General features: G+C 51.0%; 1 protein-coding gene across 3 annotated transcripts in view; it reads right to left on the reverse strand.

The window, feature by feature from the left end:
- The window catches only part of TNK1 (tyrosine kinase non receptor 1), a 70,833-nt gene that overhangs the window by 24,688 nt on the left and 26,836 nt on the right, over positions 1 to 19,309 (reverse strand). Inside the window, exon 1 of one of the 3 annotated variants that reach the window (XM_073654625.1) lies at positions 1,622 to 1,941. The exons of 1 other annotated variant lie outside the window; for it this stretch is intronic. The gene's annotated coding sequence lies outside the window, so the exon portion shown is untranslated. Of the gene's footprint in view, positions 1 to 1,621; positions 1,942 to 19,309 lie in introns of those variants that run through there. One more of the 3 variants, XM_073654626.1, reaches the window with a different exon arrangement.

Here is a 19,309-nt window from a genome sequence, read left to right on the forward strand (position 1 = left end):
CTCTTTTAGCACGCGCTCTCTATGAACGCTCTCTCTCTATGAACGCTCTCTCTCTATGAACGCTCTCTCTCTCTATGAATGCTCTACCTTTTAGCACGCTCTCTCTATGAACGCTCTCTCTCTATGAACGCTCTCTCTCTATGAACGCTCTCTCTCTATGAACGCTCTCTCTATGAACACTCTCTCTCTATGAATGCTCTACCTTTTAGCACGCTCTCTCTATGAACGCTCTCTCTATGAACGCTCTCTCTCTATGAATGTTCTCTATGAACGCTCTCTCTCTATATGAACATTCTCTATGAACGCTCTCTCTCTATGAACGTTCTCTCTTTATGAACGCTCTACCTTTTAGCACGCTCTCTATGAACGCTCTACCTTTTAGCACGCTCTCTCTACGAACGCTCTCTCTCTATGCACGCTCTCTATGAACGCTCTCTCTTGGCACGCTCTCTCTACGAACGCTCTCTCTATGCACGCTCTCTCTATGCACGCTCTCTCTCTATGCACGCTCTCTATGAACGCTCTCTCTCTATGAATGTTCTCTATGAACGCTCTCTCTCTATGAACGTTCTCTCTATGAACGCTCTACCTTTTAGCACGCTCTCTCTACGAACGCTCGATCTCTATGAACGCTCTCTCTTGGCACGCTCTCTCTCTATGAACGTTCTCTTGGCACATTCTCTTTGTGCACGCTCTCTCTATGAACTCTCTCTTTTTGCACGCTCTCTCTCGGCACGCTCTCTTTTTGCACGCTCTCTCTCTATGAACGCTCTCTCTATGAATGTTCTCTCTCTATGAACGCTCTACCTTTTAGCACGCTCTCTCTACGAACGCTCGCTCTCTATGAACACTCTCTTTTGGCACGCTCTCTCTATGAATGTTCTCTATGAACGCTCTCTCTCTATGAACTCTCTCATTTTGCACGCTCTCTCTCGGCACGCTCTCTTTTTGCACACTCTCTCTATGAACGCGCTCTCTCTATGAACGCTCTCTCTATGAACGCTCTCTCTATGAATGTTCTCTATGAACGCTCTCTCTCTATGAACTCTCTCATTTTGCACGCTCTCTTTTTGCACGCTCTCTCTCTATGAACGCGCTCTCTCTATGAACGCTCTCTCTATGAATGTTCTCTATGAACGCTCTCTCTATGAACGTTCTCTCTCTATGAACGCTCTACCTTTTAGCACGCTCTCTCTACGAACGCTCGCTCTCTACGAACGCTCTCTCTTGGCACGCTCTCTCTCTATGAACGCTCTCTCTATGAATGTTCTCTATGAACGCTCTCTCTCTATGAACGTTCTCTTGGCACACTCTCTTTTTGCACGCTCTCTCTATGAACTCTCTCTTTTTGCACGCTCTCTCTATGAACTCTCTCTTTTTGCACGCTCTCTCTATGAACGCTCTCTCTATGCACACTCTCTCTTTACATACAATGCAGGTAGGATAAGAGCGGCCACATTTCCATGATAAGAGCAGGTGACCCCCCGAAGATCCTCCGGACCCCCGGATTCCCAGTGTCCACAACCTACCACCACATGGGGCGCTCTAACCTCCCTGATACGGTGACCCCCTCATTGTGAGCCCTGACACTCAGACTTATGGATCCCCCATATCCACTCACCTGCGAGACGGCCAAAGAGAAGACGAGCAGTCTGAATCCACACCAGGGTGACCGTCTCTTGTGGCCTTAGGCCTGCACTCTCCTGAGATCTGGTTAGAGCTGTGTGGGGGTCTCTCTGTGCAGTCTAGTAGACAGTCTGGCTCACTCCCTCTCCATACATGTACCCTCTCTCAGGTTGTGTGAGCAGGACGGTCTCGGGGACACCTATATACCTGTGATCTCTTCCTAGCTCGGCGCTCTCTCCTCCTACTTTCTCTTGTGACCACAACCTGTAACTCCAACCTCTCTGTCCACAGTCACCGCCTGTCTCTTCTCAGACACCGCCTGCGCCCTCTGCCGGCTTCTACCACTGCAGTCTCTCTGCAGTCTCTTGCTCTCTGTACAGTCTCTCGGTGCAGTCTCTTGGTCTCTGTGCAGTCTCTCGGTCTCTGTTCAATCTCTCGGTCTCTGTGCAGTCTCTCAGTGCAGTCTCTTGGTCTCAGTGCAGTCTCTCGGTCTCTGTGTAGTCTCTTGGTCTCGGTGCAGTCTCTCGGTCTCTGTGCAGTCTCTCAGTGCAGTCTCTTGGTCTCAGTGCAGTCTCTCGGTCTCTGTGTAGTCTCTTGGTCTCGGTGCAGTCTCTTGGTCTCTGTGTAGTCTCTTGGTCTCGGTGCAGTCTCTCTGTGCAGTCTCTCGGTGCAGTCTCTTGGTCTCGGTGCAGTCTCTCGGTGCAGTCTCTTGGTCTCTGTGTAGTCTCTCGGTCTCTGTGCAGTCTCTCGGTGCAGTCTCTTGGTCTCAGTGCAGTCTCTCGGTCTCGGTGCAGTCTCTCGGTCTCGGTGCAGTCTCTCGGTCTCGGTGCAGTCTCTTGGTCTCTGTGCAATCTCTCGGTCTCTGTGCAATCTCTCGGTCTCTGTGCAGTCTCTCGGTCTCTGTGCAGTCTCTCGGTCTCTGTGCAGTCTCTTGGTCTCGGTGCAGTCTCTTGGTCTCAGTGCAGTCTCTTGGTCTCTGTGTAGTCTCTTGGTCTCGGTGCAGTCTCTCGGTCTCTGTGTAGTCTCTTGGTCTCGGTGCAGTCTCTCGGTCTCTGTGCAGTCTCTTGGTCTCGGTGCAGTCTCTTGGTCTCTGTGTAGTCTCTTGGTCTCAGTGCAGTCTCTCGGTCTCGGTGCAGTCTCTTGGTCTCGGTGCAGTCTCTCAGTCTCGGTGCAGTCTCTCGGTGCAGTGTCTCGGTGCAGTCTCTTGGTCTCGGTGCAGTCTCTTGGTGCAGTCTCTTGGTCTCTGTGCAGTCTCTTGGTCTCTGTGCAGTCTCTTGGTCTCGGTGCAGTCTCTTGGTCTCGGTGCAGTCTCTCGGTCTCTGTGTAGTCTCTTGGTCTCGGTGCAGTCTCTCAGTCTCTGTGTAGTCTCTTGGTCTCGGTGCAGTCTCTCGGTCTCTGTGCAGTCTCTCTGTGCAGTCTCTTGGTCTCGGTGCAGTCTCTCGGTGCAGTCTCTCGGTGCAGTCTCTCTGTGCAGTCTCTTGGTCTCTGTGTAGTCTCTTGGTCTCAGTGCAGTCTCTCGGTCTCAGTGTAGTCTCTTGGTCTCGGTGCAGTCTCTCGGTGCAGTCTCTCGGTCTCTGCAGTCTCTCTGTGCAGTCTCTTGGTCTCGGTGCAGTCTCTCGGTGCAGTCTCTTGGTCTCTGTGTAGTCTCTTGGTCTCAGTGCAGTCTCTCGGTCTCAGTGCAGTCTCTCGTTCTCAGTGTAGTCTCTTGGTCTCGGTGCAGTCTCTCGTTCTCAGTGTAGTCTCTTGGTCTCGGTGCAGTCTCTCGGTGCAGTCTCTCGGTGCAGTCTCTCGGTCTCAGTGCAGTCTCTCGGTCTCAGTGTAGTCTTTCGGTCTCGGTGCAGTCTCTCGGTGCAGTCTCTCGGTGCAGTCTCTCGGTCTCTGTGCAGTCTCTCTGTGCAGTCTCTTGGTCTCAGTGCAGTCTCTCGGTGCAGTCTCTCGGTCTCTGTGCAGTCTCTCTGTGCAGTCTCTTGGTCTCGGTGCAGTCTCTCTGTGCAGTCTCTTGGTCTCGGTGCAGTCTATCGGTCTCAGTGCAGTCTCTCGGTCTCAGTGTAGTCTCTTGGTCTCGGTACAGTCTCTCGGTGCAGTCTCTCGGTGCAGTCTCTCGGTCTCTGTGCAGTCTCTCTGTGCAGTCTCTTGGTCTCGGTGCAGTCTCTCGGTGCAGTCTCTCGGTCTCTGTGCAGTCTCTCTGTGCAGTCTCTTGGTCTCGGTGCAGTCTCTCGGTGCAGTCTCTTGGTGCAGTCTCTTGGTCTCAGTGCAGTCTCTCGGTCTCGGTGCAGTCTCTCGGTGCAGTCTCTCGGTGCAGTCTCTCGGTCTCTGTGCAGTCTCTCTGTGCAGTCTCTTGGTCTCGGTGCAGTCTCTCTGTGCAGTCTCTCGGTCTCTGTGCAGTCTCTTGGTCTCGGTGCAGTCTCTCGGTCTCTGTGCAGTCTCTGGTCTCGCTGCAGTCTCTCGGTCTCTGTGCAGTCTCTCTGTGCAGTCTCTTGGTCTCGGTGCAGTCTCTCTGTGCAGTCTCTCGGTCTCTGTGCAGTCTCTCGGTCTCGGTGCAGTCTCTCTGTGCAGTCTCTCGGTCTCTGTGCAGTCTCTTGGTCTCGGTGCAGTCTCTCGGTCTCTGTGCAGTCTCTCTGTGCAGTCTCTGGTCTCGCTGCAGTCTCTCGGTCTCGGTGCAGTCTCTTGGTCTCGGTGCAGTCTCTCGGTCTCTGTGCAGTCTCTCTGTGCAGTCTCTTGGTCTCGGTGCAGTCTCTCTGTGCAGTCTCTCGGTCTCTGTGCAGTCTCTTGGTCTCGGTGCAGTCTCTCGGTCTCTGTGCAGTCTCTCGGTCTCTGTGCAGTCTCTTGGTCTCGGTGCAGTCTCTCGGTCTCTGTGCAGTCTCTCGGTCTCTGTGCAGTCTCTTGGTCTCGGTGCAGTCTCTTGGTCTCTGTGCAGTCTCTTGGTCTTGGTGCAGTCTCTCGGTCTCTGTGCAGTCTCTTGGTCTTGGTGCAGTCTCTTGGTCTCGGTGCAGTCTCTCTGTGCAGTCTCTCTGTGCAGTCTCTTGGTCTCGGTGCAGTCTCTCTGTCTCTGTGCAGTCTCTCTGTGCAGTCTCTGGTCTCGCTGCAGTCTCTCTGTGCAGTCTCTCGGTCTCTGTGCAGTCTCTTGGTCTCGGTGCAGTCTCTCTGTGCAGTCTCTCGGTCTCTGTGCAGTCTCTTGGTCTCGGTGCAGTCTCTCGGTCTCTGTGCAGTCTCTCGGTCTCTGTGCAGTCTCTTGGTCTCGGTGCAGTCTCTCGGTCTCTGTGCAGTCTCTCTGTGCAGTCTCTCGGTCTCTGTGCAGTCTCTCGGTCTCTGTGCAGTCTCTTGGTCTCTGTGCAGTCTCTTGGTCTCGGTGCAGTCTCTCGGTCTCTGTGCAGTCTCTTGGTCTCGGTGCAGTCTCTCGGTCTCTGTGCAGTCTCTCGGTCTCTGTGCAGTCTCTTGGTCTCGGTGCAGTCTCTTGGTCTCTGTGCAGTCTCTTGGTCTTGGTGCAGTCTCTCGGTCTCTGTGCAGTCTCTTGGTCTTGGTGCAGTCTCTTGGTCTCGGTGCAGTCTCTCTGTGCAGTCTCTCTGTGCAGTCTCTTGGTCTCGGTGCAGTCTCTCTGTCTCTGTGCAGTCTCTCTGTGCAGTCTCTGGTCTCGCTGCAGTCTCTCGGTCTCCCTGTCCTTTGTATCTCTGTGTGACCAGTCTGACCACCTGTACCTGTCCTTCCCTGTAATGTGACTCCGGCCCCAGCCCCCGGCAGTGCAGCAGAGTGTCAGCTCTTGGGCTCAGCCGTGTCCCTGTACTGGATGCAGAGAGAAGCAGTGGTCAGAAGTTTATTCATCTGTAGAGATCAGCGGTAACGAGAGGACGCTCATCCCTGAAACGAGGACCTCCGCCTGCAGTACCTGCGCCAGAGGGGGGCATAATAAAGAGAATAACGATAGTGATGATGATGATGATGATGATGATATAGAAGAGGAGCGATAATAAATCTAATAATACAATTCTGATGGGAATGAACTAGTTGTAGATAATATAACAGCAGAAGGAACATGACTAATAGACATCAGAATATCACCGCACACTAATACCGCCATGACGTAACCTGTACAGTGAAGAGGAACGTGCCGCAGCCGCGCGGAGTACGGGAGACGATGTACAGGTGTGACCGCGATCACACAAACGTGCAGAACATGAGGAAGTATACAATGTCCTGAGGACTTCACAACATGTCACCCTGAAAGGAAACAGGTCACGGGGTGAATGAGGTCATCCGGTGGAGTGCCAAATCGCGGGACGAGGGGGCCCAGGTCTTAACTGAAGTTGGGTGATGTGGGGCTGAAGTTGGGTGATGTGGGGCTGAAGTTGGGTGATGTGGGGCTGAAGTTGGGTGGTGTGGGGCTGAAGTTGGGTGGTGTGGGGCTGAAGTTGGGTGATGTGGGGCTGAAGTTGGGTGGTGTGGGGCTGAAGTTGGGTGGTGTGGGGCTGAAGTTGGGTGGTGTGGGGCTGAAGTTGGGTGGTATGGGGCTGAAGTTGGGTGGTGTGGGGCTGAAGTTGGGTGGTGTGGGGCTGAAGTTGGGTGATGTGGGGCTGAAGTTGCATATAAAGGGGCTGAGGTTGTGTGATGAGGGCTGAGAGTGTGTGATGAGGGCTGAGATCGTATGATGAGGAGCAGAAGTTGTGTGATGAGGGGCCGAGCTCGTGTGATGAGGGGCTGAGGTCGTATAAGGAGGAGCTGAGGTTGTCTGATGAGGGGCTGAGGTCATGTGATTCGGGCTAAGATCCTTAATGAGGAACAGAAGTTGTGTGCAGAGGGGCTGAGGTCGTCTGAGGAGTGGCTGAAGTTGTGTGATGAGGGGCCAAGCTCGTGTGATGAGTGACTGAAGCTGTGTGATAAGGGGCCGAGCTCGTGTGATGAGGGACGGAAGTCGTGTGAGGAGAGACATGTTTTAAAGTTATTGGTACATTATGCATTTCCCGTGTTCTGCACGTTTATGTGTGATCCTCGTCACGCCTGAATGTCCTCTCCTGTGGCTTCTGTATTTTATGCACCGCAGAACATTCCTCCTCACTGTACCCAAGGCAGTTACATAACTGAGGAAGACAAACTTGTCAGACTAGGAAACCAACGTTGTGTCAGCACATGCCATCACCATACAACATCACCAGGAAACCAGAGCTGACCTTCATCACTCCAACATCACTGCCCGGAAACCAGAGCTGACCTTCATCACACCAACATCACTGCCCGGAAACCAGAGCTGACCTTCATCACTCCAACATCACTGCCCGGAAACCAGAGCTGACCTTCATCACTCCAACATCACTGCCCGGAAACCAGAGCTGACCTTCATCACACCAACATCACTGCCCGGAAACCAGAGCTGACCTTCATCACTCCAACATCACTGCCCGGAAACCAGAGCGGACCTTCATCACTCCAACATCACTGCCCGGAAACCGGAGCTTACCTTCATCACTCCAAAATCACTGTCCGGAAACCAGAGCTGACCTTCATCACTCCAACATCACTGCCCGGAAACCAGAGCTGACCTTCATCACTCCAACATTACTGCCCGGAAACCAGAGCTGACCTTCATCACTCCAACATCACTGCCCGGAAACCAGAGCGGACCTTCATCACTCCAACATCACTGCCCGGAAACCAGAGCTTATCTTCATCACTCCAAAATCACTGCCCGGAAACCAGAGCTGACCTTCATCACTCCAACATCACTGCCCGGAAACCAGAGCTGACCTTCATCACTCCAACATCACTGCCTGGAAACCAGAGCTTACCTTCATCACTCCAAAATCACTGCCCGGAAACCAGAGCTGACCTTCATCACTCCAACATCACTGCCCGGAAACCAGAGCTGACCTTCATCACTCCAACATCACTGCCCGGAAACCAGAGCTGACCTTCATCACTCCAACATCACTGCCCGGAAACCAGAGCTGACCTTCATCACTCCAACATCACAGCCCGGAAACCAGAGCTGACCTTCATCACTCCAACATCACTGCCCGGAAACCAGAGCTGACCTTCATCACTCCAACATCACTGCCCGGAAACCAGAGCTTACCTTCATCACTCCAAAATCACTGCCCGGAAACCAGAGCTGACCTTCATCACTCCAACATCACTGCCCAGAAACCAGAGCTGACCTTCATCACTCCAACATCACTGCCCTGAAAACAGAGCTTACCTTCATCACTCCAACATCACTGCCCGGAAACCAGAGCTGACCTTCATCTCTCCAACATCACTGCCCGGAAACCAGAGCTTACCTTCATCACTCCAAAATCACTGCCCGGAAACCAGAGCTGACCTTCATCACTCCAACATCACTGCCCGGAAACCAGAGCTGACATTCATCTCTCCAACATCACTGCCCGGAAACCAGAGCTGACCTTCATCACTCCAACATAACTGCCCGGAAAACAGAGCTTACCTTCATCACTGCAGCATCACTGCCCGGAAATCAGAGCTGACCTTCATCACTCCAGCATCACTGCCCGGAAACCAGAGCTGACCTTCATCTCTCCAACATCACTGCCCGAAAACCAGAGCTGACCTTCATCACTCCAACATCACTGCCCTGAAACCAGAGCTTACCTTCATCACTCCAAAATCACTGCCCGGAAACCAGAGCTGACCTTCATCACTCCAAAATCACTGCCCGGAAACCAGAGCTGACCTTCATCACTCCAACATCACTGCCCGGAAACCAGAGCTTACCTTCATCACTCAAAAATCACTGCCCGGAAACCAGAGCTGACCTTCATCACTCCAACATCACTGCCCGGAAACCAGAGCTGACCTTCATCACTCCAACATCACTGCCCGGAATCCAGAGCTGACCTTCATCACTCCAACATCACTGCCCGGAAACCAGAGCTGACCTTCATCACTCTAACATCACCGCCCGGAAACCAGAGCTGACCTTCATCACTCCAACATCACTGCCCAGAAACCAGAGTTGACGTTCATCACTGAAATATCACAGTAAAAACCTGGAGATGACATTTAACACTCAACACTCCAAAATTGATTCCCAGAACTCAGAGCCTAGCTCATCTCACAGACATAATTTCCCTGAACCTAGTGCTGTCCTTCATCACCCCAACAGCGTATATCTGCACAGAGATTGAAGCTTCAGAGACTGGGAGTTCTGTGGAAACTGTTTGGGTAAGAATACAAGGGGAGAACAACGGAAAGGACACCATTGTAGGCATTTACTACAGGCCACCTGGGCAAGCTGAAGATATGGATGAACTCTTTATGTATCAAATGACCAAGTTCTCCAAAAAATATGACGTAGTGGTCATGGGAGATTTCAACTATCCAGACATTTGTTGGGAATCTCTCTCAAGTAAAACTAACAGGTCAAGCAAATTCTTATCCTCTCTTGCTGACAACTTTATCTTCCAAAAGGTAGGGGAGAAAACAAGGGGATCTGCTACTTTGGATCTAATCCTTATAAACAGGGAGGAAATGGTTGAGGAGGTAAAGGTGGCTGGGACCCTAGGAGGCAGCGATCATGCTATTATAGAATTTTGGATAACTAGAGGAGGAAGACATGTGAAGACTCAAACTTCAAGGTTAGATTTTAGAAAGGCAGATTTTAAGAGACTCAGAAAGAGAATAGGAGGGATCCAATGGCTGGATGTCCTGAAGGACAAAAATGTCCAGGAAGGATGGGAAATTTTTAAAAATGAGATTCTCAAAGCACAATCGTTAACAATCCCGAAAAGTAGGAAGAATGGGAAGCATTTAAGGAAACCAGGATGGATGAACACAGAACTTAAACACATGCTAAAAAGAAAGAAAGAAATGTTTATTAAATGGAAAGAGGGAGGCATATCTAAAGAAGATTATAATGCAGTCTGCAGATCCTGCAGGGCACGTATCAGGTTAGCTAAAGCTGACAATGAATTAAGGCTTGCAAGAGATGTCAAAAGCAATAAAAAAGGATTTTGGGGGTATGTCAAAAGTAAAAGAAAAGTCAAAGATGCTATAGGATTTTTACAGGATGAAAATGGAGAAATGGTAAGAGAGGATGTTGAGAAGGCCGAACTTTTTAACTCCTATTTTGCATCTGTTTTCTCTCAGAAAGAAAATGTAACATCAACTGATCTTCACTGTCCTTTTAAAGGAATAGAGGAATCCAAGTTATCAGTAAACAGAAAGATTGTGAGGGAATATTTAGCTAACATAAATGAGTTCAAGTCTCCAGGTCCAGATGAATTACACCCCAGAGTACTGAAGGAGATTGTAGAAGAAATTTTAGAACCACTCTCCATAATCTTTGAAAATTCTTGGAGAACAGGAGAAGTCCCAGAAGACTGGAGAAGAGCAAATGTTGTTCCTATCTTCAAAAAGGGGAAGAAGGTGGACCCAGGGAACTATAGGCCGGTGAGTCTGACTTCTATACCAGGAAAGATCTTTGAACAAATTATTAAACAACATGTATGTAAGTACATGGATAAGAATGAAGTGATTAACCAGAGTCAGCATGGGTTTGTAACTAACAAGTCATGTCAGACTAACTTAATTTCCTTCTATGACAGAATCACTGACTGGGTGGATCAGGGAAATGCTGTAGATATAGTATATCTTGACTTCAGCAAAGCATTTGACAAAGTATCTCACATCATCCTTATTGAAAAAATGACCAAGTATGCAATGGACCAGGCAACTGTTAGGTGGATTCATAACTGGCTTAGTGATCGGACTCAAAGGGTGGTTGTAAATGGCTTCACATCCAGCTGGATGAATGTCTCAAGTGGGGTACCACAGGGCTCCGTCCTGGGACCTGTATTGTTCAACATCTTTATCAATGATTTAGATGAAGGAATTGAGGGTAAACTGATTAAATTTGCTGATGACACAAAGCTAGGAGGGATAGCTAATACTAGAGAAGAGAGAGAGAGGATTCAAAAAGACCTAAATAAACTGGAGCAGTGGGCAGCAACCAACAGAATGGTTTTTAACAGGGAAAAATGCAAAGTACTACATCTGGGCAATAAAAATGAAAAAAGCATATACAGAATGGGAGGAATAGAGCTAAGCAACAGTACATGTGAAAAAGACTTAGGTATACTAATAGATCATAGACTGAACATGAGTCAACAGTGTGATGCAGCAGCAAAAAAGGCAAATACAATTCTGGGATGTATTAACAGAAGCATACAGTCTAGATCACGTGAAGTCATTATCGGTCTTTACTCCTCTTTGGTCAGACCTCATCTGGAATACTGTGTACAGTTTTGGGCACCACATTTTAAAAAAGACATAGACAAACTGGAGCAAGTTCAGAGAAGAGCGACCAGAATGGTGACTGGTCTGCAAACCATGTCCTATGAGGAACGGTTGCAGGATTTGGGAATGTTTAGCTTGCAAAAAAGAAGACTGAGAGGAGACTTAATAGCTGTCTACAAATATGTCAAGGGCTGTCACATTGTAGAAGGATCATCTTTATTCTCATTTGCACAAGGAAAGACTAGAAGCAATGGGATGAAACTAAATGGGAGGAGACACAGATTAGATATTAGAAAAAACTTTTTGACAGTTAGGGTGATTAATGAGTGGAACAGGCTGCCACGAGAGGTGGTGAGTTCCCCTTCAATGGACGTCTTCAAACAGAGGCTGGACAGACATCTGTCTGAGATGATTTAGTGAATCCTGCTTTGAGCAGGGGGTTGGACCAGATGACCCAGGAGGTCCCTTCCAACTCTACCATTCTATGATTCTATGATTCTATGATCAACACCTGGAAAACAGAGATTATCTTCATTATCCCAACATCCCTGCCTACAACCTAGAGTTGACCTCCGTCACTCAAACCCAGAGCTGTCCTTCCACACCCGAACATCATGACCTGGAACCCAAAGCTGACTTTAATATCACTACGTTAAACCTGCAGATGATTTTCATCTCCCAAACATCTCTGCCCAGAACCCAGAGCTGACAAACATCACTCCAACATCACCACCCAGAAACCGGAGCTCACCTTCCTTCCCCCAATATCATTTCCCCCATGCTAAAGCTTACCTTCATTTATCCCAACACCACTTGTTCACACCCAGAGCTGACATTTTTCATCCCAAGGTCACTGCCTCGAACCCAGAGCTGACCTTCACCACCCCAGCATCACTGCCCAGAGCCTAATGTTGACCTTTACGGCCCTACATCACTGCCTCAAGATCACTGAACAGATGCTCAGTTTCTGCTAAAAACTGTAGTAAACTTATCAAGAGAAACCAAAGTGGAAGGTCATCACGGCCCATGTTAATGTGGCGCCCCTGAGGGTTCAGTCGCCACAGCGGTACTGCATCTCACCCAGAGGTGTGGTATCTCACTCTCAGGTAAGGATGGAGTACTGCCCGGGACCCTAACACCTGCATTCATTACACCACACTTCAGTGGGGGCAGGGCGAGATTGCTCCTAAAGGAGAGCACAGTCCCTGGTCCCTGGCTGGAGTGGAGTGGGGGGAACCCAGAGAGGGGGAACCATGTAGTGGGTGTGGGTAGAGGACGTAGTTTAGGGGAGCACTTCAGTAGCTGTATAAAAGGGGGAGCCATCTTAGAAAGACAGACCAGTCGGAGGAGGAGAGTCGGGGGAGCAGGGGCTCTGCAGGAGAGAGAGGAGCGGAAGGAGGGCTCCTGAAGGAAAGAGGGGATCCTAGGGGTACGGTAAGTGCTGGAGGCCACCCGTACGCCCGAGTCTGCCAGGAGGTGGAGGGATCAGGCCGCAGAGGGGACTGGCCCCTTAACTAGTGGAGAACTACAAGGCTCAGCTAGAAATCGGAGGCTGCTATACTTGCAAGGTGCAGTGGCCACATCCGCAATTATATCGCCGAGAAGGTGGCCACAGAGGGTCCAGGGGACTGCTGGTCGCCCGACAAGACCCGAGGTTACCGGATTGGGACACTGATTGCGAGGCGCAGGGCGGGAGGGTGAGAGCCAGCGCGGGAGGACGACTGAGAAGGGCACACAGAAAGGGGTCCCGTTGGGTGCTCCTGAATTATCTGGGGGATTGCTGAGCCCCTGCTTGGTGAACGCAGCGTGATGTGGAAGGATGTACCTCTACAGTGCAACCTGAGGGACTTAAGAACTGTGAGTAAACTTGGAAGACTGCACCCCACTGTCTCTGTGATTATTGCTGTGCCATCACCGCCTGCACTACAACGCCCAGCACAACCCATAACTTCTACACTGCTCTGGAGCTGAGCTCTACCTGTGGAGAGTCACACCATCCCTGCTGCAGTAACATCAGCTCCAGAGGACCTGCTCCGCAGCGGCGGCTCCCTTATCCGCGTACCACAAGTGGCGTCATGAACTTTGCACATAAATCCCCTGTAAATAATTTCCCTATTGAATGACCGCCCTGGGTCACGGACCGGGTCACCGCCACTGTGACATTTCCCCAAACGACGACCGGCCCGGCACCGAGTACCCCACGGCCCAGGGGGCACGTCAGTAAAGTCGTGGAGTAGGGTACATATAATAGTGGTATAGAAGAAGATGGTACTGGGAAGTAGTGTACAGGGAGCCGACAAACTGAGGGAGTAGTGAATTTTGTTGGGAAGAATAAAGCACATTCCAGACATCAGGATGCCACACGGCCCAGCAATAGAGTGCCATCCTTTGCCCCTTCTGTATTTCAGGCAGGGAGCACCATAGATTTGTGGCCTTTTCCCTCTAGTAGCTCTAACTATGGTGGGTTAGGCTGAGGCTCTGGTTCTTTCCTCTAGTTGTCTCAATCGTGTTCTTGTGCCCATGAAACCTTTTATTCTACTGGGAGCTGAGACTCATGGCTACATTACATCTGGAAATTTCTGGTGAGTATGGTGTGACTTTCTAAGAGCACGAGAAGTGTGGCAGCTACTGAGTCTGGAAGATAGCCGTCCTTCCAGCTAGATGGCCAAGATTGGGTAGAAAAATTGATGGAGGCTGTGGTGCAACCTGGATCTGACGTGCCCCCTGGGGCCGTGGGGTGCTCGGTAGCCGGGCCGGTCGATGCTGGGGGATGTCACGGTGGCAGTGACCCGGTCCGTGACCCAGGGCAGTCAATTAAAGGGAAAGTAAAAGGGGAATAAAGTTTTTGGAGATAATGTTCGTGACGCCACCTGTGGTATGCGGCTATATGGGGCCGCCGCTGCGGTGCAGATCCTCTGGAGCTGATGGTGACGCAGCAGAGTTGGTTCAGCTCTCCACAGGCAGAGCTAAGCTCCAGGGCAGTATATGATGAATTGTGCAGGTAGATGTTGTTGGTGCGGTGTAATGCAGGTGATGGCGCAGATAATGAGCCAAGGACACAGTGGGGTGCAGTCTTCAGTCTTTACTCACAGTTCAAAGCAGTTCCAAGTCACCACTGCAGCCGGGAATGACCGCCCACGTCGTCCTGTGTCCTCCGGGGTAGGGATTCAGCAATCTCTCAGGTATCTCAGGAGCACTTGGACAGGACCCCGTTCTATGTACCTTTCCCAGTCGTCTCACTGTGCTGGCTCTCACCCTCCTGCCCTGCACCTCACAATCAGTGTCCCAAGCCAGTAGCCTCGGGTCTTGTCGGGCGACTTGCAATCCCCTGGACCCTATGTGGCCACCTTTTCAGCGATATAATTGTGGGTTTTAGCAGCAACACCTTGAAAATGCCGCAGCCTCCGGTTGGCTAGCTGAGCCTGGTTGTTCTCTACTAGTTTTGGGGCCGGTCCCCTTCTGTGGCCTGATCCCTCCACGTCCGTGTGAATTCGGGCGCACAGGTGGCTTCTGCACTCGCCGTGCCCCTGGGATCCCCTCTGTTCCTCCTGGAGCCCTCTTCACTGCTCCTCTCTTCTCTTCACTCTTTCTCCTGGGCCTCTCTGACTGGGCCCTGCTCCTTTCTCTACTCCTCCTGAGCAGAGCTCCTCCTGAGCTCCTGCTCCCAGCTCTCTCTCCTCTGTATTGTCCTGCTTCTAGATGGTTCCCCTTCTTCTTATACTCTTCCTGTCAGTGCTCCCCTGATCTACTTCCTCCACTCATCTCCTCTACCTAGTTCCACCCTCCAGCTAGGGACCAGGCACTGTGCTCTCTCTTAGGAGCAATCTCGCCCTTCCCTACTGAAGTGGAGTGTATTGGATGTGGGTGTGTGGGTCCCGGGTAGTGCTCCGTCCTTACCTGAGAGTGGGGTACCACACCTCTGGGTGAGATGCAGTACCTCTGTGGCTACTGGACCCGCAGGGGCGCCACAGATCAGTGTATGCAGCGGTCAGACATGGTGCATTTGCCCACAAGTGCAGATGGGCCCTATAACACTACAGAGATAGGTAGGGCCAGCTGGGAAGGCCAACAATGAACATGGCCACGGAGGAACCCCATGTCTGAATGCCAGGGCAGCATGGAGCATGGCCATGGACAAATGCTCTCACGACGGTGTTATCGTAAAGGACAAATGGACAGAAAGCCCTATATAATAGTGAACTTGGCTGAGGTAGAGCATGATATAAAGTGCATTGGAACTTCAAAAAGAAGTTATGTAACAAGTAAATTAAGGTATTGCCAACTGTAGGTTGACTCCTGGGCAAATCTATAATGAAGTCACTGGACAGTGTCTTCAAATCGAGGAAAAAGCTAATCAATCTAAGAACAAAGCAAGCAAGACATGTCACTCGAAGCAAGTATCATCAAGCTACGACTTGCCTACTTTGGACACATCCTATGGAGAAAGCAATCACTGGAGAAGGACATCATGGTTGGGTGAAAAGAAGGAACAAGGCAAAGAGGAAGACCAGCAACCCGATGACTTGATACTAGCAAGATAATGGCAGAGAAGACTCTAGTGGACCTATCTAGGCTTGCACATGATCGATCTTCATACAGAGCATTCATCCATCAAGTTGCCATAGCTCAAGATCGAGCCGAAGGCTGTTAAAAAAGATGACTCCCTGCAGCGGGTGCGTGGTAGTAAAAAGGAGGAATGGTATGGGACAAATGGACACCCAGGAGGGTGGACAAGGCAGAGGAAGGGTTGGGGGAACTTCCAGATAGGAAAAAGGCCGGATGGCAGTAGACACTTCAAATACAGTAAATCTAACAATGTTATGTCTGATGGCGAGCACATGGAAAACTGGAGAGAATGATGGCGAGCACATGGAAAACCAGAGAGAATGATGGCGAGCACATGGAAAACTGGAGAGAATGATGGCGAGCACATGGAAAACTGGAGAGAATGATGGCGAGCACATGGAAAACTGGAGAGAATAATGGCGAGCACATGGAAAACTGGAGAGAATGATGGCGAGCACATGGAAAACTGGAGAGAATGATGGCGAGCACATGGAAAACCAGAGAGAATGAAGGCGAGCACATGGAAAACTGGAGAGAATGATGGCGAGCACATGGAAAACTGGAGAGAATGATGGCGAGCACATGGAAAACCGGAGAGAATGATGGCGAGCACATGGAAAACTGGAGAGAATGATGGCGAGCACATGGAAAACCGGAGAGAATGATGGCGAGCACATGGAAAACCGGAGAGAATAATGGCGAGCACATGGAAAACTGGAGAGAATGATGGCGAGCACATGGAAAACTGGAGAGAATGATGGCGAGCACATGGAAAACCAGAGAGAATGATGGCGAGCACATGGAAAACTGGAGAGAATGATGGCGAGCACATGGAAAACTGGAGAGAATGATGGCGAGCACATGGAAAACCAGAGAGAATGATGGCGAGCACATGGAAAACCGGAGAGAATGATGGCGAGCACATGGAAAACTGGAGAGAATGATGGCGAGCACATGGAAAACCGTAGAGAAAAACTGACGATAGAGGAGAAAGGAGGCATTGTTTAGAGAACCATTCAGGTGCAAATGTGGCACCCCAGGGGTCCGGTTGCCACAGTGGCATTGCCTCCCTCACAGGGGGTGATGCAAGGAGGGGTCCCCTGATCAGGTATACCAGCATCCAACACTTTCCTGGCTCCAGACCAGAAAGGGGAGCTCCTCCCCTTTTAATTCTAATCTGGAGGCGGGGTTAGAAAGAGTTAGTTGAAGGAGAGTTGGAGACAGGAGAGTGACGAGGAAGGACCTGGGGAAGAGAGCTGTGGATAAGCTCGCCACAGAGAGAAGCGTAAGTGAACCGGAGTCCGTGGTTGTGGGGCACTGAAGGCCCAGCAGCTAAATCCAGAGGGCAGGAGACTGCAGGTCTCCTGGCTCCACCAGATGCCCGGCGGCTCAGCAGCACCATAGGGCCCAGCAGCGCCACGTGGGAGCGACACTTGAAGGCCTGAGCTGCCTGCCATACGGGTGAGCAATAGATGTTTTGCTCAAGAACGAGGGCCGGAGCATAGCTTTAAGCAGCAGGGCCAAAGAGAATAGCGCAGAGGGAAGGCCTACAACTCCATCGGGCGAGGTGGATTCCCAAACTGCTTCTAGGCCGCCCGGACCTCCACCACCCGGTCTGCTCTGACAAACCACAAGTAAAGATAGAGGAAACCGCCATCAATTTGTTGTCTGGTCATTATCTGTGCCCTCAGCCCTTCATTACACCGCACCAACAACATCTACCTCCACAATTTATCATATACTGCCCTGGAGCTTAGCTCTGCCTGTGGAGAGCTGAACCAACTCTGCTGGGTCACCATCAGCTCCAGAGAATCTGCACCGCAGCGGCGGCCCCATATAGCTGCATACCACGGGTGGCGTCACGAATATATTCCCCAACATTGACTTTTACTTTTCCTTCATTTGACCGCCCGGGGCCATAGACCGGGTCACTGCCACCATGACTACCCCAGAAAAAGACCGGCCCGGCTACCGAGTACCCCACGGCCCCAGGGGGTGCGTCAACTTGGCATCACAAACAGGATTCGAAGCCCGGTATAACTGGGTCCTGTGTGCCATAGACTTTGCTGAGCTGTATAATCTCATGATTTGCCGTCAGCCGAGGGGAAGCAGGAGGCCCCGATCCGGAACCACTGGGTAAGCGATCCCTCTTGCCGGCAGAGCAGCATACTGGTACGTCAGGAGACGCCCAGGACCTGGCTGAGGTTCACTAGGGGGGGGGGAAGATGCCCAACCTGGGAGAGGATTCAGCCGTGGGCGCGGCTGCTGCCACTGTAATGCCTTTATCCATGCCATATATACCGGGGGCGGCGTGGCTGCCCCAGTAGTCAGGGGAGTCGCACACCCTGAGCGAATTTGAGGAGAGACTGCGAAGTTTGTTCCAAGTGTACCCCCTGTCTGAGGAGCAAAACGTCAGCATCCTCATAGGCCAGCTAATCGGTGCAGCCCAGAGGGAGGTGAAGTCCTGGCCGGGCGGGACAAAGGCACTGTTAGGCTGCGTGCCCACGAAGTATTTTCCAAGCGTTTATGCTGCGGAATTTACGCAGTGTAAACGCTTGGGAAACGCTTGGTAATCCGCCCCCCATGGTCCCCAATGACAAGCCGCAATGTCAATGCCCATGCTGCATGTCCATTAATTTTGCGGACACGCAGCGTAATCGCCGCCATTGACTTGCATTGGACCGCGAGACATCCGCATCACTGCATCTACACAAGTGGATATCACACGGTTCAATGTGTGGATGGTGCCCCGGTCTGGAGAAGAAGAGACTCTCATCCAGACCTGGGTACCATAGAAACTGTAAAAAAAGAATAAATAAAAAATAAAGATTATACTCACCTTCCGATGTCCTCCCGGTGTTTTCTCCCCTTCCTCTGGTCTGCTGTATGGGTCGCGGTGTTGTGAAGGACCTGCGATGACGTCATTGAGTCATGTGACCTGTCACATGACTCAATGACGTCACCGCAGGTCCTTCACACCACCGCGAGCCATACAGCAGACCAGAGGAAGGGGAGAAAACACCGGGAGGACATCGGAAGGTGAGTATAATCTTTATTTTTTACCATTCTCTTGGTCACACTATATATGCCGGTTGCCGGTTGCCGGTTGCCGGTTGGATGGATTTATATAGTGTGACCAAGTTGTCAAGCACTTTCCAAGTGATGCTAAAATCACAACCCGCATGCGGAAATGCATGTGAAGAACACGTCACATCCGCATGTATAATCTGCATGTACAATCCGCATGTACAATTCGAATGTACAATCTGCATGTACAATCCGCACGTACAATCCGCATGTACAATCTGCATGTACAATCCGCATGTACAATCCGCATGCGTTTTTCCTGCCAGGGAGAAGCGGAAAAAATATGCAGCATTTCTGCATCGTGGGCACATAGCCTTAAGGAAATACTGGCCCGGTTGAAGGACACCTTTGACACTCGCACTGCAGCAGAGGTTAAAATGAAGTTCTACGGGTGCAAACAAAGGGTGCAGGACAGTGTACGGGACTATGCTCTAAACCTGCAGGAGGCGCTGCGGGCCATTAAACAGGTAGACCCTGACAGTGTGCGAGACGAGGACAGATTGCTAACTGAGCAGTTTATTGAGGGGCTCCTGTCTAACGCTCACCGGACACAGCTGTGCATTATGGCTCTGCAAAACCCTGATCTGGACTTTGTGCAATTTAAAGACAAAGCCATCCGGGTGCTACGAGAACCAACCCCAGGCGACACTGCATCCCTCCGGCGTCCAGCTATCACATACCACCAGGAGATGGCGTTCTTTTCCCCAGCACCTGTAGAGGCTGACGAGCTGGCCCTAGATAATGACCCGTCTGCGGACCTACACCTTCATGTCCAGGAGCTGACCAA

The sequence above is a fragment of the Phyllobates terribilis genome, unplaced genomic scaffold, assembly GCF_046119375.1.
Source record: "Phyllobates terribilis strain yellow unplaced genomic scaffold, ASM4611937v1 Scaffold_11__3_contigs__length_659146591, whole genome shotgun sequence".
Taxonomy (NCBI): Eukaryota; Metazoa; Chordata; class Amphibia; order Anura; family Dendrobatidae; genus Phyllobates; species Phyllobates terribilis.